This window comes from Lissotriton vulgaris, chromosome 4_2 (assembly GCF_964263255.1).
Source record: "Lissotriton vulgaris chromosome 4_2, aLisVul1.2, whole genome shotgun sequence".
Taxonomy (NCBI): Eukaryota; Metazoa; Chordata; class Amphibia; order Caudata; family Salamandridae; genus Lissotriton; species Lissotriton vulgaris.
In genome coordinates this window covers 20,710,376-20,732,107 of record NC_141692.1, presented here as the reverse complement: position 1 = coordinate 20,732,107, position 21,732 = coordinate 20,710,376, and positions in this window count along the sequence as shown.

Below are 21,732 nucleotides of genomic sequence, written 5' to 3'. Positions count from 1 at the left end.
TAGTGCCCATCTTAAAGAAGTCCGGCGCTGACCCATCCATCTCAGCCAACTACCGCCCCATCTCTCTGCTGCCCTATTTGGGTAAGGTGCTTGAGCGCCATGTCACCTCGGTACTCAGCACCCATGTAGAAGCGAATGGGGGTCTGGCAGCTCGTCAGGCCGGCTTCCGTCCCAGGCATTCTACCGAATCGGTAGTGGTGTCGGTCCTGGACAACCTCAGGGAGGGCATGGATTACAACAAACATCAGGCTCTGGTGCTCCTCAACCTCTCAGCCGCCTTTGACACGGTGGACCATACCATCTTACTTTCACGTGTCAGGGCGGCGGGAATCGAGGGCTCAGCCCTGGTCTGGTTATCCTCTTTCCTGAGGGACCGCACCCAGGCGGTTCGGTTGGGGGATTTTACAACCACCCCACTCCAAGTCACTTGTGGTGTCCCCCAGGGCTCCTCTCTTTCTCCCCTACTGTTCAATCTTTACATCTTTCCTTTAATCTTTGCACTCCAGCAGCTGGAGGTCACCGTATATAACTATGCGGATGACCTCCAGCTCATCTTTAACCTCTCCTCCTCTCCTCTCTCTGTCTCAAGTTTTCATTCTACTATGATTTTCATCAGGGACTGGATGAACCACAACCATCTTAAGCTGAACCCGGATAAAACCGAGTTGGTCCTCACAGGTGGTTCGTCCAGTCCCTGGAACTCTTTCTTCTGGCCCCCTTCTCTTGGTCCCTCCCCCACTCCCTCCTCCACAGTTAAAACTTTGGGTGTTAAATTGAATAACCAGCTCACTTTGCACTCACAAATTAGTTCTGTCGTTTCCTCTTGTTTCCTCACTCTCCGTACTATTCGCACTATTTCACGTTTCTTTTCCCCCCAAGCACTTAAACTGATCATGTCCGCACTGGTGATTTCGCGGCTAGATTATGCCAATGCCCTATACAACGGCATTCCTGCATACAGCCTGCGGAAACTCCAGATGGTTCAGAACCAAGCGGCTCGTTTGGTGTACGGTCTCCCACGCTTTCATCACTCCACACCTCTCCTTAAAGAGCTTCATTGGCTCCCCATCAAGGAACGCTCTCTTTTCAAAACCGGTTGTATGGTTTTCCAGGCTCGCCAGGGCACTGCCCCCGCCTTCATCTCCTCTCTGATCAACGAATATGTTCCGGTCAGAGAGCTCCGCTCTTCTTCCAAATCCCTTTTGCAAATCCCACGTTACAAGCGGAAAAAGTGGGGAGGAGCCAATTTTTCAACTCTGGCTCCCACCTTCTGGAACTCACTACCCGACCATCTACGATTTGCTACCCACTATTCTTCCTTCCGCAAAGACCTAAAAACTTTTTTGTTTAACCTCAACCTTCCCAAGAGTTATGTGAGGCCTTGGCCAAGTTTTTCCAGGCCAGAGTGGATTCCATTTTTAGGGGCTTTCAGGATGCAGATAAGAGTGATCTACCTATCCCTAGTCAGTCTATTGAAGTGGGAGAGGTCCTGGGGACCAGGCTTGAGCAGTTTGTTCCGGTGAGTGTGGAGGAGACAACTTGACGTTGAGATCAGGATCCCCATGTGACCCGTGTCCGGCAACGGTTGGCAAAATGGCCCATGTACCTATTGCTGCAGCCTTAACAGCGATCTTCAACAACATGTTTGTGACCAGACTTTTTCCCTCCTGCAGGAAACATGCCTCCGTCCGTCCTCTATTAAAAAAAGTCAACCAGGATATTACGGACCCCAACAACTATCGTCCCATATCTAGGCTGCTGCTACCAGCCAAACTAGTTGAAAAAATGATGAACCTTCAACTTAGTGCCTTTTTAGGGGCCACCCAAGACCTAGACCCCTCTCAGCACGGATTCAGAGCTGGACACAGTACTGAGTCTGCCCTGATTGAAGCAACGGAGGAAATTAGAGAAGTGGCAGAGCGGTATTGGTCCTGTTGGACCTATCCGTGGCCTTCGAAACGGTACATCATGGGATCCTGATGGACCGGTTGAGGGCCTGCGGGGTGCAAGGGAAAGGGTGGGACATCTTGAAAGCCTTCCTTACTAACAGAGACCAGTGTGTGTCATTGGGTGAATACGCCTCAAAACCTTTTGCGTTGCCCTGTGGGGTTCCCCAGGGCTCGTCCCTAAGCCACACACTGTTTAGTATTTATGTCACCTCGCTGGCCCCGATTGTCAGGTCCTTTGGTTTTGACTTAACATCGTACGCAGATGACACACAAATTGTGGTGTCACTGTTACCAGGAATGTATGTTGGCAGTGAGTAGGTGGATGGCAGACAATTACCTCAAATTAAATACAGCTAAAACTGAGGTCATTGTATTTGGCGCAAAGGAGGACTTCTAGAGTCCTCGTTGGTGGCCGGAGGAGATGGGCTCCCCCCTATTCTAGTCGCTAAGGGGGTCCTTATTGATGACCAGTTTACCTTTAGGCCCCAGGTCAATGCCACAACATCATCAGTATTTTTTATACTTAAAATGACACAGAAGATTCTCCCTTTCCTACCTGAGAGCAGTGAAAAAAACAGTTATTACAGCATTAGTGTTGCTGTGTTTAGACTATTGCAAAAGCCTGCTTTTGAATGCTCAACAGGGGCTTCTTAATAAAATGCAGGTTCTGCAAAATGCGGCAGCCAGACTGTTGACGGGCATACCAAAGTTTGACTCCATCTCAGCCGAAATTGTCAAATTACATTGGCTGCCAGTACGGGAGCGGATCGCTTTTAAAGCCTTATGCTTGGTCTTTAAGACCTTGCAATGCCTTGGGCCGTCCTGCCTGAAGTAGTACTTTCAATGGTATCTTCCTCCCAAACCCTTGAGGTCAGCTGAGTAGCGCCTGGTCAAAAATTCTCGTATAAAGAAGGCACAGTGGGAAGGCAGGAGTTTCGTTCTGGGGGCAATGAAGGCCTGGAATGCCTTGCCCTTTCCCTTAAGGAATATGACAGATCTGATGACCTTTAGGATAGGCATTAAAACTTGGCTGTTTACACATTAACCTGATCCTGGCCTGTCCCTCTAGGAGTATTCATCTAGCACCAGGACACCTTCGGGTAACAGCGCGCTGTATAAATGCCAAAAATAAATAAATAAACAGCACATGACTTCACAGCATAAGCCCACAGTTTGGGCTCATGCTTTAATCCCCGAGTTCTGCACTACCTCACCTTACCAGCAACAGACTCTAGACAATACCTCACTTAATTTCCGTATCCCACCACTTTCACACCGGTAGGGGTGAAAACTTGGCTTTGCACCCCCTCTATAGCACACCCTAAACATCCCACAGAGGTTACAGTGCTCCTACCCTCCATTTCCCACTTTTTTTGGCCTTTTTTCCCATTACTCTCTTCAACGGAATCACAAAATGGCGGCCAACACTTCCTTGTTGCAACCCCTTGCACCACTCGCAGCCAATAAGCAGCAAGCTCATGCTTGTAACGCCTCAGCCGATCAGATGGCAGAATTCCTAAATATCGATATCTGTATATTTCAATATTTCTCAAAAACTACTAATTGGATTTACACCAGATAAACAAAATCATGCTTTCTAGACCAAGACCCTTCTCCCTGCCAAATTTGGGGTAATTCCGTTTACCCATTCAACCTGTAGCCTTGTCTAAAGTTTCCTATGGAATTTAACATGGAAAAAACATGTTTTGGGACCCCCCTTTTTTCTCGGGCCGCCTTGATGAATCATCCCCTAACTTTGAACATAGGAGCTGATATCTACAAAGAACTAGTTTTGAACATTTCGCGAAGATTCATCAATCGGCGCCAAAGTTATTTGGAATAGAATGTTGTGATTTTCCTATGGTAACTAGGTCCTAACTATAACTACCTGAACTACCTGCAATGCAGCGCTCTGGCGCATACTGGAGGTACCTGGTGGGCTAGTTGGCCCCAAGGGACCCTCAGGATTGGAGAGGAATTAATTCTCCAAGTTAAAATGCACCACAGGGCATGTTTGCAGACATGTCACCTCAGGCCATGCCCCATTCCTTCACCATTGTGCAAACTCGATCTGTGGTGAGTTGAAAGTTGGGTAATTCATTCTCTTTCAATACTGAGGGTTCCTTCCGCTTCTCCCGAAGTGTTAACTGGCTTTCTACCTTGGCACAAGCGGGTCTTTACAACCTTTACTTCCCCCTTCCTCCTCTCTTAAACGCCAGGCTACTAACTGTTATGTCTGATACAGCCCCCTTGTATTCACTCGAATACATTAAAAAGATTTGCGCAGGTCCTTCCCTGTTCCTTGACCAAGAAGAATCCAATACAACCGGGAGCACTAGTCTGTCTGAGGACTTAGAAAAACAAAAGAAAAAACATGCATGACTGGAATTAATGACCCTTATGCTCACCCAATATTTGAAATCCAATACCATTCCCCTGGGCTTACAAGTCAGAAATATCCCTGGGGTATTCACCAATAACCCGAAGTACATCACCGGCTTCAGTAGTATTGGAACCACCTGCTCTAGGCATTGGTTAGTCTTAGGAATAGAAACTGCAGGGGAGGAACTTAAAAAAATGGATGATATTATAAAAGACTTGGAGAAACAAATAGTTGATGATAAAACGGTTACTGACGCTAAGGCCCTACTCGAAAAAATTGATAAAACAGTCTCAGAATTCCATCGTATTGAACAAAACAAAAAGTCCAATAAGGTAAAGAAAGACATTAAAGCATTCACCCTTGAACGTACCTACCCTTACTTACAGAAAGATTTTTACACAAATAGTAATTTCAATCCTTACCAACAATCCCCAAGACCTAGGGGTCGTTTCAACAGAAGAAACACTGTGGTAGGATTTACTGATTCGATTGCTGAATCATCCGATAGCTCAGACCCTGGCGAGGGACCTAGTGGCCCCATACGCAACCAGAACCATTTTTTGGCCAGAGGCAACTCCGAACCCCCAAAGAAAGGGAGAGTAAATCAACAACAGAGATGGCACAACCCGCCAGGAGAACGACAGACCAGACACAAGTTTTACCAATGGTAACGAATGATACCAACTTGGATATTATCCCCATCTTTAATATATCCAATCACACCCTTTCAAGTCAGGAGTCCTCCATCCTACGTAAAGGTTTATCCTTTGTTCCAACGACATACCAAAATTTTCTGGATCTCCAGTCCGAACTAATGGCCTTCTTCCGTAAGTTGAGACTACAGGCTTTTTTTTAACTCAATCCCTCTGAGCCTAAAATTGTGGTCACCCCATTCAGACCCCCATCCACTTTCTCACCCACCTCTAATATGATCCCCAAAGAAATCGTCACGTTTGAAAAGGTTATCTTAAAGGAAATTTATGATTTGGAAAAATCACACCTTTTCATACCATACAAAATTTCGCTGGATGAAAAATCTGCCATTACTACCCTAAAAAATAATACCAACCTGATTATTAAGCCGGCAGATAAGGGTGGTGGGATAGTGCTACAAGATATTGGAAACTACAAAGATGAACTTCAACAACAGGTTTCTAATACGGACCATTATTGCAAACTCCCTTGCAATCCCACTAAGGACATACAAACCTTAGTTAAACAACTGACCACAGAAGCATTAGATAATGGCTTTCTAAGCAAACATGAGTACAACTTTCTTAACATCATTAACCCCAGAACCCTGGTCATTTACGCGCTGCTCAAGATCCGCAAAAGATTGGATAATCCTCCGGGCAGACCCATCGTGTCTGGCTGTGGTTCGGTTCTTGAACTGTTGGGCCATTATGTAAATTTCTTTGTGCCAGTAACCAAATGCTATATTCGAGAAAGCATGCATATGATCAATCTCATCGAAAACCATTCCTTTAACCCAGAAAACGAGACTCTATGCACATTAGACGTGGAGTCTCTTTATACAAATATAACTCAGAGAGACTCACTCCTCGTTATGGAAAGCATATTAAACACAAGATCACGTCCCCATAGGGTTCCCACTTTGTTTATTGTTCAACTCCTAGAGATTTGTCTCACTCAGAACTTCTTTATGTATGACTCACAATACTATCAGCAGATGCAAGGCACTTCTATGGGCGCTATTTTTGCCCCAACTCTGGCGATCCTGTATATGGACTGGCTGGAATGCAATACCATCCTTTCCGACAGCAACCCATTCCATCAGGGGTTGCATACCTGGAAACGCGACATAGATGATATTTTCCTCATCTGGGGTGGGTCTACTGATGATTTCCCGGGACTCCTACACTGGCTTAATAACAACTGCAATGGCCTCACATTTACCTTGACTCATGGCAAGACTAGCATTCCCTTCCTTGATCTAACCATCCAACATCAAGATGGGGTACTGTACACATCTCTCTTCTGCAAGCCGACGGAAAAGAACACCTTGCTGAGTTATGGCAGCTGTCACCCCAGGGCTCTGAGGGACAGCCTTCCATACTCCCAATTCCTTAGATTAAGGAGAAATTTCTTTAAGAAGGAGGATTATTTTAGTGAGGCGAATACACTATTTGACAAACTAAGAACCAGAGGCTACCCAAGGCGCCTAGTTAAAAACGCTATGAAAAGGGCCTGGTATTGCCCCCGTGAGACCCTTTTGGAACCTAAACCTAAACAAACCTCTGATAAAAGGGTATGTGTCACTACCTTTTCCACCATCTCCAACCATGTCAAAAAGAGCATAAAAAGGAATTGGCACATATTGAACTCTGGCCCACTCAATTGGGAAATTCCCCTATTTGCCATTAAGAAAAACCAAAACCTGAAAGACAAGCTGGTTAGGGCAGCTTTACCAACCAGTAGTGTAAAAAATACCACCCTACACGACCACTGGTCATTACCACCTCTTGGAGGCCATTCTAAGTGTAGCTCATGTGTGGTCTGTGATTTTTCAATAGACTGCAAAGAGTTTGTGCACAAAGAAGTAAAAAATGAATTAAGAACCTTTACTAACTGTAATAGTTGCAACATCATTTATGCTATCTTTTGTCCCTGCAACTTAATATATGTGGGCCAGACCAAGCAGAAAATCAAGCTGCGAATATCTCAACATTGAAGTCGGATTCGATGCAAAACACATAACGCTCCTTTGGTCGAACATTTTGTCAACAAAGGCCACACGGAAAATGAAATCCGCTGGACAGTTATTACACAAGTCATCATCCCACCCAGGGGCGGTGACCTAACCCAAATGCTCAACAGAGAAGAGCTCAAATGGATACTGAAAACGGACAGTTTAAACCCTGGATTGAACCTTCAAGAGGAATGGACTGCCCTCATTTGAACTATGAATTGCAATCTTGAATTTGAAATTTCTGTCCTGGCAATACATTGGTTGTCCTGTGCAAGCGCCTTTTTTCTAAAGTCAAACATTGTGTTTTAGCAATTTTTAATAACAATTCACTCTCACCATGCACCATGCACTGTTCCACAATTGGTATTCACTCTTCCTCACCCAGTATGGCAGCTCTGTCTCGTGTCCGCTGTCTATGTTGATGCCCCGGCACCCCCATTGAATCTAGACCAATCGGCTTCACTCATCCCACTTTTTAACTCCTCTCGCCCTCCCACCGAGCACGCCAGGCAACATACTGAATTACAGACTAACCCGGTAAGTTCCCAGCAGCCCGCAGCTCTTTCACCTCATTCACGTTCTTAGCCGCACTATACTGATGGCTTTTGTTCTCCGACAGGTCTTATCCTGGCACCGCCTGATTACGATATTGTAATGTGGTACAAAACGCGCCTGATCCTGGTAAGATGATCTTCATGGTAAACAAGTGCATATTTGTTTACCACTGGTTGCCCTTCCCTCTCTAACAACTTCCCTTATTTCAGGGCTGCTGAACCTAATACAGGTTACACACACGAGTGTCCGGGTAAGCCTGCATCCTTTCCCCCTAATCACTCATACTTGTTTCTGCACTCTCGGCGACACTCGGTTTTCCAACCTCGCTGCGCCTTCCACCATATAGGCACAATATGCAAAATTCCACTGCCCACAGCAATTTTTATTCACTGTCATTTGAACCGATTGCTTTCCTCTCCACCTGCCCACACCTTGAATCCGACCTCGAATTGACAATCACATCTGAACCACTTAGGTCAACAACTTCGTAATTAAATCACCACCCGAGCGACACGTCTGACCTATACCCTCACGGTTCTTGCCAAAACGGTACTTTAAGAAAATGGTTTCACCTTCACCGCAAGTCACTTGATTTAAAAACAATGTTAGTCCTTCGTAATTAAATGTATATATCTTTTTCTCCATTTTCCCTCCTTAGGCAATTAGAGGCTAATAACGTTAAGGCATTATTCAAATGTCCTGATGATTGTCCCTATGATTAATTGGGGGACCAAAACGCCGTCGACCTGTCTAGCACCTTATACAAAACGTGATTGCTATGTAATGTAAAGGTGCTGTGTTGATTTTTCTGTACAACTGTATTCTATACAGAAAACGTTTTTTTGCCTTAAAAGTCCTTCTATGTTCGTAACCTACCCTTTGTACTTGATCCGTTAGTGTTGGGCACAGGCTTGTGTAACGCACTGGTGATTGGTTGAAGGTATTCCAATTGTACGGATTATTTGTTTATTGAGTAAACTTAAAAGACCTCTGTACGGCTGGACACGTCGCTCAAAATATAGAACTGATTCTGTCTATATTTATTGTCTCATATTCGTGAGTGCATCAAACACTCCCTGTGGCATGTTTAGTCGGGGAAATAATTCCCCATCAATCCTGGGGGCAGCTGGGGGCAGCTGGGGGCCAACTAGACCACCAGGTGCTTCCAGTAAGCGCCACTGTGCTATGTTGCAGAGAGGTGGTGCAGGGCGTGCCTCTTTAAACACCTCTCTGCACTGGCACTTACTGGAGGTACCTAGTGGGCTAATTTGCACCTAGGACCCTAAGGATTCAAGGGGACTTAATCTCCCAGCTTAAAACGGCCACAGGGTGACTCAAGCCCTCGTCAGCAGCAGGATGGACTACGGCAACGCACTCTACACAGGACTCCCAACCAAACACCTACAATGGCTGTAAAGCATCCAGAACGCCTCCGCCCGCCTGATCCTCAACATCCCTCAACACAGCTGCATCACCTCCCACCTAAGAGACCTGCACTGGCTCCCTGTCAACAAGAGGATCACCTTCAAGATCCTCACCCATGCACACAAAGCACTCCACAACACCGGACCAGCCTACCTGAACAACAGACTCAACTTCCACACGCCCGCACACCAACTCCGCTCCGCCAGCCTCGCCCTCACCGTTGTCCAGCGTATCCTACTAACAAACTCTGGCAGCAGATCCTTCTCCTTCCTAACCGCCAAGACCCTGAACACCCTCCCCAACCATCTGCAGTGGACCCAGGACCTGCTCACCTTCAGGAAGCTCCTCAAGACCTGGCTCTTCGAGCAGTAGCAGCACCCCCTCCCCTCAGCGCCTTGAGACCGTCACGGTTAAGTAGTGCGCTTTACAAATTCAATGATTGATTTATACAGTGGGGAAGGAAGGGGACGGGGCCTGAGGTGACGTGTGCCAACATGCCCTATGGTGAGTTTTAAGTTTGGGAAATAATTCCCCATCAATCCTGAGGGTCGCTGGGGGTTAACTAACCCATCAGGGGCTTCCAGTAAGCGCCAATGTGTGGCGTTGCATGGAGGTGGTCCAGGCCATGCCTCTTTTTACACCTCTCTGCAATGGCGCTTACTGGAGGTACCTAGTGGGCTAATTTGATCCTAGGGATCCTCAGGACTCAAATGAACTTAGTCTCCCAAATTAAAACAGCCACAGGACGTGTTTCCACAGTGGTGAAGGGAGGGGACGGGGCCTGAGGTGATATGTTCAAACATGCTTTGTGGCACGTTTTAAGTTGGGAAAAGAATTCTCCATAAATCCTGAGGGCTCCGGGGGGCTATCTAGCCCACCAGGTGCTTTCAGTAAGCACCACTCTGCGGCATTGCAGAGATGTGGTCTAGGACGTGCCCCTATTTACATCTCTCTGTAACGCAGCTCGTTGGCACTTACTGGAGGTACCTGGTGGGCTAGTTTGAGCCTACAGACCCTTATTTATGCGTTTTAATATAGAGCGGACTTTACCCAACAGCGTCAGAGCACTTCACAATAGGAACAGTAATGATACATGATGAGAAAATTATAAGTGAACAAATTGCAAAAGCAAATGTTAAGTTACATGAGGCAAAAGTGACAATTGTGAGCAAACAAAATACATGAGGTAGCCACCGGTGCAATACAGGAGGAAAAAGTGACATATGTGCAGGTAACAAGAGAAAACAAAGTACAATTAGAGGTATAATACTGCAATATATGGCAGACACTCAAGCACAAGAACAAACGTTACATAGGCAATGGTGGCACTTGTGCAAGTATCTGAAACAAACCAAATGTGATAGGTAGCAAACAGTGTGTTACAAGAGAAAAGTGGAATGTGCATGTTACAAAAGAGTACCAAAGACAGGTACAATGATAATACTGCAATAAATGGCAAACAATCCAACCACAAGAACACACTGAGAAGGCACTTCCATAGTGATGGAGAATAGAATTTTCAATAATGGGAGTTCTTCCTTCAGATAGTAGAGAGGGCGTGAATTAAAGTTGGAGGTCCGGAGCTGAGGCGGAAGTGAATTCCAGATTTTCACTGCTTTGCCTGAAAAGGATTGGGCCACCAATCTTTCCTTCTTGAAAGTGGGAGGTTCAAGCAGTAAATTTTCTGCATTACGAGATGGTCTAGAGCCTCCAGAGAGTTTCAGTTTATTCGCCAGGTAGCGAGGAGAGGAGGAGCGCAAGGCTTTGTGGGTGATACAGGCAGTCTTGTAGATAGCTCTAGCATTGATGGGAAGCCAGCGGAGGGTGGATAACATCGGTGTGATGTGGTCGTTTCTTTTGGCCCCATAAATGAAACAAGCTGCTGAATGGAGAACAGATTTAAGGGGGGACAGGTGGGATTTGAGAAGGCCAGTAAGAAGAGAATTGCAGCAGTCCAGTTTGGAGAGGACCAGCGATTGCATCAGTGTTTTAAAGTATTATTCTGGGAAAAAGCAACAAATTCCCCAAGAAGGAGCAGTTGGTATCGAGCAGACTTTGCAATGGAATTGATGTGGGAGATTAGATTGCGTTTTTTGTTGAGTATGACACCAAGGGATTTTGCGCTGTTGATAATGATGGGTTTATTGTAAGTAGATTCATCTGATCGATCCATGATTGAACCGGGGGAGGAAAAAGTGAGGAGGAGAGGAGGATGAATTCAGTTTTGGAGGGATTCAGAATAAGTTGATGAGCTGACATCCAGTTTTGAATTGAGTCGAGAGTAGAGCTTAGGATGGCGAGATCGTGAGTGGAGGCAACCTTGAGGTAGATGTGAGTGTCATCTGCATAGAGATGATAGTGGATCCCAGATTTACTTAGGTTATTTCCCAGTGGTTCTAAATAGAGATTGAACAATGTGGGTGCAAGTATAGAGCCTTGAGGAACACCTTGACCTAGGAGATGAAAGACTGTTCACTATTTTGATAATTTGGGATTTATCAGAGAGGACGAAGCAAACCATTAAAGCACAGTGTCCTCCATGCCCATCCTTTGTTGCAGAGTGTAGCGGAGAGTCTTGTGATTGACAGTGTCAATGGCTGCAGAAAGGTCAAGGAGAATTAGAAAACAGGAGACCTACACTGGCTCCCGGTCAACAAGAGAATCACCTTCCGCCTCCTTACCCACGCACACAAAGCTCTCCACGATCAAGGCCCGAGCTACCTCAACAACCGCATCAACTTCTACGCTCCCAAATGCCACCTCCGATCTGCCAGCCACGCCCTCGCCGCCGTCCCACGCATCCGCAGAGCCACCACAGGAGGAAGGTCCTTCTCCTACCTGGCCGCCAAGACCTGGAACTCCCTCCCGGCCGACCTGCGCCTGACCCAAGACCACCTCTCCTTCAGGAAGAAGCTCAAGACCTGGCTGTTCGAGCATTAGCGGCACCCCCCCCCCCCCAAGCGCCTCGAGACCCTACGGGTAGGTAGTGCGCTCTATAAATGTCTTTGATTGATTGATTGATTGATTGACCCCCCCGAATCGAGTATCCTCAACGTGTCATCAACCACTTGCAGTAGGGCTCTTTCCGTGCTGCAGTTTTGGATTAAGCCAGACAGACAATTGTCAAGATGATCATTGTCCTTGATATGACGAGAGAGTTGTTTTGCTACACATCTTTCTGTGATCTTCGCAAGTAAGGGTAGGTTAGTGATGGAGCGGAAGTTGTTGAGGTCATTCGCATCAGCAGTGGGTTTTTAAAGCAGACGAGTGACCTGCCCAGTTTTGAAGGAGACAGGAGGGGAGCCTTGACAGAGGGAGAGGTTGACCAGAGTGGTCCAATAGGAAAGAGAATGGGTATAGAAGTCAATGGCACTGGGGATGGGGTCCAGAGAATGGTTGGAGGGCTTTGTTTCGAGGATGCAATTGAGAAGGGCATCTTCAGAGATGGGGTCAAAGTTCTGCCAAATGGCTAAGGATTTGCGCTCCTCTGGATGGGTAGGATGAGCGACCTGATGCACAATGGATTTTACTTTTTCGTCAAAGAATATAGCGAAATCCGCTTCTTTCTTTGTAGAATCCTTCAACTTGGAGGTTGGGGGAGAGCAGTTAGGAATCTTGATGAGATCGAATAGTTTTTTGGGTCTATTTTTGGCAAAAACAAGGAGGGTTCTGAAGTGCAACGCTTTCCCAAGGAAGATATGATTTTGGTACTTGGATCTTGCTGAACGAAGCATGGCCAAATTATCGGTGGAGGGCGCTTGCCTCCATTGTTTCTCCAGGAATCCTAGCTGCTTCCTTTCTTCATAGAGGGATTTGTTGAACCAAGGTGCCGAGGGAATGGGTCTTATCTTTTTGCTTTGGAGAGGAGCAACATTGTTGATTTCGACTGCAAGTACTATGAGGCATTGGGAGGTGAGTTCATCAACATCTAGGTTCGGGTCTAGCCTTGGAAGTGATAGCAAAGCTGATTCACAGAGGTAACCAACATCAATATTTTTAGTGTCACGGAACCAGGAGGTATCCCTCTTGGGTTGGCCAAGAGTTATAGAGTGTGATAGGTGAAGATATAATGGGATGAGGAGGTGGTCAGGCAAGTCTACATGAATATGGTAAGCGATAGAAAGTATGCCTGCTTTAGAAATAACAAGGTCCATGATTGAACCCTCAGAGTGTGTTGATTCTATGCAGTGTTGGATTAGATCGTTTGCAGAGAGGAAGGTGGCCAGCGAGTTCGCAGAAGTGGAGATTGAAGTCACCCACAAAGGTCTGATAGTCCCTTTGTGGGTATTGGTTGCTGATGAAGTCAGTGAGTTCCTCCATAAACGCAGGGTCACTACAAGGCTTGCGGTAGATGACATGGAATCTGAGGGGTGATCGGTGGTGCACTTGAAGCTCAAGAGAAAGGCATTCAAAAGTGTGGAAGGAGCTGATAGGAAAAGCCTTAAGTTGAAGGGAGTTTCTAAAGATGACTGCAACACCTTCCCCAACGTTGTCAATTCTGTCATTCCTAAATATAGAATAGTCTGTGGGTAATAGGAGATCAAACATAGAGTGAGAGGTATTGTTGAACCAGGTCTCTGTGAGAAAGAGCATTTCAATATTGAGAAGGGTGATGGTTTCTAAGATTTCAAGTTTGTTTTTTACTGCAGATCTGCAGTTGTGGAACAGACAGAGCAGCTCTGTAAAGACTGTTTTGGTGACGGACCACTTGGGCTGTGAAGGGTGATCGGGATATTGTACTCAGAAGGGGGTGCTTGGGAGAGTTTAGGTGTATGCTTGGTTCTGACAGAAGAGATGGTCGGAATAGTGTAGATAGTAGGGTTACTAGGAGAAGCAGGTTGAAGAAGGGTGGCATTCAAGGGCTTGTGTGAGTTAACGAAGTTTGCAGACGACAGGTTGAGCTTGGCTATAGTGGGGTGAGTGGGCGAAGTGCCTCTCGAGGGAAGGTGAGGGTTTTCCAAAGGAGTAGAGGTGTATGGAAAGGTGGAAATCTTGGCGCTTAAAGGTGAAATGTCAGCTACAAGCTAGGAGATGGAGGTGATAAGAGAGCTTTGCTTGTTTTCCAGAGAGACTAAGGCAGAGCACGGAAGATTGGGTGACTCGAATCAAACAGGAGGGGGTGGAAATGGTGGAGGAAGGCAGGGAGAGGTGGGTGGACAGGAGGAGAGTTCGGGTATAGGGTTCAAAAGTGGGGAAAGGTGGAGGTTGAGAATGGGAGTTGGTGAATCAGAGGTGAAGGGAGAGTTGTCTTTGTTGGTGTTGCAAGAAGGAAAGGAATTAAGGACATATTTAGGTGGAGATGGGTGCGGTAGGGTAGAAGGAGAGGGGAGGAATGTGTGGGTCATGGGAAAGTAGAAGGTTTGGGAGGAAAAGAGGAGAGGTGGTTGAAGAGGTCCTGTCAGCTAGAAGGGGTAGCTGTGAGGGAACGGGCATCTGGCAGAGTGAGGGGGGTTGGGAGAAAGGGAAGTTGAAGAAAGGAAGTGGGTCTGCTGGGCCCGAGAGAGGGAAATGGAAAGGGTTACCATAGGGGGAAAAGGGGTAGCACAGCATTGCTAGAGGAGTGGGAGGAAGGAGGGAGATGCAATGGGTGAGAGGGTAGAGAAGAGAGGGGAGGGAGGAATAAGGGGAGCTTTGGGAAAGTTAACTGGGGGAGAAGGTTGGAGGAGAGGTAGACTAAAAAGGGGGGTGGCAGGTAGGAATATGGGGGAGGAGAAGAAATTGGAGTACCGAGATGGTGTAGACTGGATGAGGAGCATATTAGCTAGTGGTAAGGCTGAAGTGATGAAGGGGGGCATACTGTGAGTGGGAGGAATAAGAAAGGAGGTTGCAGAGGAGGGGTAGTAAAGAGGGCTGACCTGTGCTTCTCGAGGGTGCAGCCTATTGGAGTGTAGGGGGTCAGGGGAGGAGAAAGGGAGTAATGGGTGGAGCTAGAAGAAGAGTCAGGGGATATCCCAGTCGCAGAGGAGGGAAGTAGGGAGGTAGGGAGGGGAAGAGGTGGTCAAAGAGCGAGAGACAGGTGTCTTTGCCTTGGATCATGACAGTACCATTGTTATAGAGTGAGATAGTGAGGTAGCCGTTGAAACTCACAGAGGGGGACATTTTTAGTTGCTTCCCATGATGGATAGAGGAGGAGGAGGTGACGTTAAGGGAATTATATAAGCTGGTGGATGAAGAGGGGTGTGTCGTGAGAGAAGAAAATGAAATCGTTTTTGAGCCTCCAAAAATGACCATTGTAAAATTGTTCAACAATAAGGGAGTCGGGGAAACGTTCAATAGTGTTATGCATCAATCGTTTTACTGCAGATTTAGTCTGGTCGGGAGGATAAATGATTTTGTAGCAATTAATTCCTGCCTTAAATCGAGTGGTGGCCATGTTGGGAAAATAAGGAGGAGTAGGATTGGGGAGATATGAAAAGGGTGTTCCTAGCAAAGCGGTGATGAGGAGAAGTAAACGGGCATAAAGGGGGCACATATTCCAGACATTGGGTGAACAAAATCTGACTAGCAAAATCCAAATATGCATGACAACCTCGTCATTATAAGACCACCTTTAGAGGTACTCAGAACAGGGTGCGTAAATAATACTACATGAAAAACATTTCCTAGCACCACATATACTTACAAGGGCCTGGCGCCCTTCAAACCTCGCAATCTCCCTGGCCAACTGGCCATCTCAGAGGGGGACTCAAATGCTCTGAATCCATAATGTCAAGGCTGCTGCCAAGGCAGCAGGAGTCCTAACTCAATCAGAATTGTCCCCACGGATAAAGAGGCCTAAACAGTGCAACTGGCACTTCTTGCTGCAAAGCTGTTAATGGCCTGAACGGTGCAGCTGGAACTACTTGCTGCACAGCTGTAAAAGGCCTAAACAATGCAGCTGGCACTACTTGCTGCACAGCTGTTAATGGCCTAAACGGTGCAGCTGGCACTACTTGCTACGCAGCTGTAGAAAGGCCTAAACGGTGCAGCTGGCACTACTTGCTGCGCAGCTGTAAAAGGCCTAAATGGTGCAGCTGGCACTCCTTGCTGCGTAGCTGTAGATGCGGCCACTCAATGTGCCCTTTAAATAGATAGGTAGAAACGTTGCAGCTGCCCACGCTGTTGCTGCACTTGATCTATTGTCCGATGGTAATGTTTTATCAGAGGCAAATGGATGATGTTAAGAGGAGAATTCCTGAACTAGATATGTGGGATACTGTCAGTTTGTCCATTCCAAGATGGCCCCCAAATGCAGAGGGTGGATCCAGCGGATTTCACTCTCTATGCACAGCCAAGCATAGACTTAATCTCTCAACTTAGAAAGGCCAGAGGGTGCGTTTACACAGTGGTGAAGTGAGGGGACGGGGCCTGAGGTGACGTGTGCAAACATGTCCTGTCGCGCCTTTTAAGTTGGGGAAATTATTCCACTCCTATCCAGAGGGACCCTGGGGGCCAACTAGTCCACCATCTGTTTCCAGTAAGCGCCACTGCGCTGCGTTGCAGAGAGGTGGTCTAGGCCGTGCTTCTTTTTACATATCTCTACAACTCAGCTCTATGGTGCTTACTGGAGCTACCTAGTGGGCTAGTTGGACCCCAGGGACCCTCAGGATTCAAGGGGACTTTATCCCCCAACTTAAAACACATGCCACCTCAGGCTCTCCCCCTCCCTTCATCACTGTGAAAATGCCTCCTGTGGCATGTTTTAAGAGGTGGTTTTAATCACTCTGCCCTATTATGTACTAGGGGCTTACAGAGGTGGTCATGCTATTCACAGGGGTACCCCTACTCATAGTGTTTCCTGGTTTATGTAGGTGTTTTTACTGTATTATAAGTGTCTTTTGCATACCACTGGCTCTAGACCTGGTTAGTCAGAGTCAGTTAACACCAGTACCCATCTGAAAAAGTTGTGGGCACAGGATGATTTTGTAACAAGGTCTCTTTCTGCTCCTCTGTTTGTTCTTTATGAACATGTCTTGATTCTTCCTGCACTTTTCTTTATCTTTGAGGACTTCTGTTGCTTCTTTATGCATTTCATTTTTGTCTTTCTTCCCATGTCCTACCTCTGTGGGCATAGTTAAAAACTAGCATTTAAAAAACCTTCACTAAAAAAAACATAGGTTTCAGTTAAGTTAAAGTTAGAAATTAGCATTTAAAAAACCTTAGAAATTCACTGAAAAAGCCATAGGTTTCAGGGACATTATCAGTGATGTCATGACTGATGTCACTGACCATGTCATGAGTGATGTAATATGTGACATCATCAGCAGTGCATTGCGGGCGCACAAGTTATAGTTAGCTGAACTAACTATAACGGGGGAATTTCAATGGTTTTGTATCAGTGAAATGTGCAACTAACTATAACGCCCCTGAAACCTTGTCAGTGAATTTATATAAATATATATATATATATATATATATATATATATATATATATATATATGTATATATATATATATATATATATATATATATATATATATATATATATATATATATATATATATATATATATATATATTACCTACTGGCAGTCGCCAGTAGGTATATATAGTTAGGATTTTTTCTCTATGGAATTTTTGAAAATTCTATGTCTAATAACTTTGGCGTTTGTGCACGGAATTGGCTGAAATTTTCAGGAAAATGGAACATTTTGTTTCTTAGCTGCCCCTGACAATTTGGGGGGGTTTCATCAAGGGGGGGCCGAGAAAAAAGGGGGGTCCCAAAACGCATTTTTCCCATGTTAATTTCCATAGGGCGGTTGGCCTCACTTTTAGCTCGAACGGCTGAATGGATTTGCACGAAACTTGGCAAAATTGTAGGGACTGTTAGCCCGATGTGCCTTTGCTAGGTCTCAATATATGTGCTCCAGTGGATTTTGAGTAATTTAGGTTCAAAAAAAGATATATATCTGGGCGGAGCCTAACCACACATCTGATCTGATTGGCTGTCAGCACTTCATCCAAGAAGTGTTGGCAGCCATCTTGGGACCAATATACATGATAGCACCTCATTAAAAAGCATTGTAGTTAATAGAGGGTTTTAGGACTTTAGTTACATTATAAATCATTTGTTGATGGTACCATACTCGTTTTAGGAATTGTGGTGGGTTCTAAGGTGATTTTACCATGTGAAAAAACCTTCTGCTGTGATATCATGAATATTGTTTGAAAGAAAACTAATATCTCATGATTTTCCCACAGTGGTTTGGAAGGGGATCTATAAGCTAAACTGAAAGCATATTTTCTGTAAATTCACATTATCTTTCTCAGTCATGTGAAAATGAAGTCTGACATTCTCAGTAAAACATGTACATCCAACAAGGACAGAGACTGTCAGTTGATTCCTTTGTGTTCTACTGCAGCCTCCTAGAGTGTTCTGAAGAACAACTAGAGTGCTAACAGTCCTACTTATTACAAAGGTATGGCACACCTGAAGCCATCTTGATTGGAATAAAGTGATAACTCTTAAAACATTTAATTTAAAAAGAAACAACATGAGGGGGTATATTTTGACATAGAAAGTATGATTAGTGCTGCAGAATGAAAAATTAGGGCACATTTTGAGTGACTTCTCAAATCCTTTTCTATTTCATTAAAACATTCTGACATGCAGTCTCCCAAAATGGCCACCAGAGACAAAAGAGCCCAAATATAGCCCAAATATCACCCAGATGTAGCCCAAGTATAGCCCAATGACAGAATGTCCCAGAGTGTTCTAAAGAACAACTAGAGCGCTAACAGTCCTACTTATTACAAAGGTATGGCACACCTGAAGCCATCTTGATTGGAATAAAGTGATAACTCTTAAAACATTTAATTTAAAAAGAAACAACATGAGGGGGTATATTTTGACATAGAAAGTATGATTAGTGCTGCAGAATGAAAAATTAGGGCACATTTTGAGTGACTTCTCAAATCCTTTTCTATTTCATTAAAACATTCTGACATGCAGTCTCCCAAAATGGCCACCAGAGACAAAAGAGCCCAAATATAGCCCAAATATCACCCAGATGTAGCCCAAGTATAGCCCAATGACAGAATGTCCCAGAGTGTTCTAAAGAACAACTAGAGCGCTAACAGTCCTACTTATTACAAAGGTATGGCACACCTGAAGCCATCTTGATTGGAATAAAGTGGTAACTCTTAAAACATTTAATTTAAAAAGAAACAACATGAGGGGGTATATTTTGCCATAGAAAGTATGATTAGTGCTGCAGAATGAAAAATTAGGGCACATTTTGAGTGACTTCTCAAATCCTTTTCTATTTCATTAAAACATTCTGACATGCAGTCTCCCAAAATGGCCACCAGAGACAAAAGAGCCCAAATGTAGCCCAAATATCACCCAGATGTAGCCCAAGTATAGCCCAATGACAGAATGTCCTAGAGTGTTCTAAAGAACAACTAGAGTGCTAACAGTCCTACTTATTACAAAGGTATGGCACACCTGAAGCCATCTTGATTGGAATAAAGTGGTAACTCTTAAAACATTTAATTTAAAAAGGAACAAAATGAGGGGGTATATTTTGCCATATGAATTATGATTAGTGCTGCAGAAAGAAAAATTAGGGCACATTTTGAGTGACTTCTCAAACCCTCTTCAATTTCATTAAAAAATTCTGACATACAGTCTCCCAAGATGGCCACCAGAGACAAAAGAGCCTAAATGTAGCCCAAATATCACCCAGATGTATCCCAAGTATAGCCCAATGACAGAATGTCCCAGAGTGTTCTAAAGAACAACTAGAGCGCTAACAGTCTTACTTGTGACAAAAGTATGGCACACCAGACGCCATCTTGATTGGAATGAAGTGGTAAGTCTGAAAACACTCAATTTAAAAAGGAACAACATGAGGGGGTTAATTTTGCCATAGAAAGTATGATTAGTGCTTCAGAAAGAAAAATTAGGGATCATTTTGAGTGACTTCTCAAATCCTCTTCTATTTCATTAAAAAAATTCTGACATGCAGACTGAAACATGCACTTTGAATACCAGCAGCAGACGTCCCTGGTGAGCAGTAGCTTTACTACAGTGATCTAATGTGCAACTAGAGTGCTAACATTCAGAATTAATGGCAAATGTGTGACACATCTGAATGCCTTCTTGATGGAACCAAAGTAAACAAGCATTGAAAATGCAATAGATCTCGCCCTCGTTTAAGTTAAATCCATTCTGTTTGTAATGAGGTGGCTTTTTAGCTTTGATTTTATTAGTGTTTTTTCAACTTTCATGTAAATAACATGCATCTGTATGCATATAAGTATATGGATGCATGCATTTATGTTTGTATTTATATAGATATACAGATGATATATGTGTATATATGTATGTATATATATATATTCACTGAAAAAACCATAGGCTATAGACCATATAGAGTTAGGAATTAGCATTTACAAAACCTTGAAAATTCACTGAAAAAACCATAGGTTATAGACCATATATAGTTAGGAATTAGCATTTACAAAACCTTGAAAATTCACTGAAAAAACCATAGGTTATAGACCATATATAGTTAGGAATTCGCATTTACAAAACCTTATTTTACTCACACAAAACCATTGAAATTCCATATATAGTTAGTTGCACTAACTATATATCGCGCACCCGCAATCCACTGCTGATGATGTCACATATTACATCATTCATGACATGGTCAGTGACATCACTGATGACATCACTGATGACATCTCAAATGACATCACTGATGACATCACTGATGACAACATCCAGTGACTGTATGTTTCTGTAAAGTTAAAATATGTCTTACATATTGAAGAATGAGTGGATGTATAAGTGTCTGGATGAAGGATTTAGTAGGTGCATGACTGACTGTATGAGTGAGTGATTAAATGTGTCTCACTGAGTGCATGGGTTAGTGACTAAACTGTCTTAATTTGTGCATCATTATGTCTGTTGTTCTGTAAACTGTTGCATGTGTTGATAAGTAGCTATATGAGTAACTATATGGGTTATTGATTGGTTGCCCAAGTATTTGTATGGGAGACTGAGTGTGTGTGTGTGTGGGTGGCTGGGAGGTGTATGACTCTGTGCATAGATGTGTGAGCAGTTGATTCACTAGATGTATGGTTTCAAAAGTGCATGTCGAAACAGCTGTATGGGCGGTTGACTGTGTGCATGAGTGTATTGGTGAGTGAATGGATATCTCAGTGCTACATGTCAAAGTAAGTACATATGTAAAACACAGTACATGTGAGAGTTGACATATATAAATAACGGTGCATAAGAGACAGTGAATGTGTGAGTGGCTGTATGGATCATTGTGAACTTGTATCAGGGATTGTATAAGAGAGTAAATATGTGTTAGTATATGTTTGAATAAGTAAAGTTTGTATAACTGTATAGTTGAGGAAATGGAGGTGTGATTGATTCTTTGCATGACTGACTAGGTGTGTGAGTAACTCTGTGAGTGTCTGTTTACACTGATTGTATCTAAGGTTATATTAGAGTCTGAAGAGGTTCATCGTATTATCACATGAATGATATCATCAGTGATGTGATCAGTAATGTCAAATGAGATGTCATCAGTGATGTCATTAGTGATGTCATTTGAGATGTCATCAGTGATGTCATTTGAGATGTCATCAGTGATGTCATCAGTGATGTCACTGACCATGTCATGAATGATGTAATATGTGACATCATCAGCAGTGGATTGCGGGTGCACGATATATAGTTAGTGCAACTAACTATATATGCAAATTTCAATG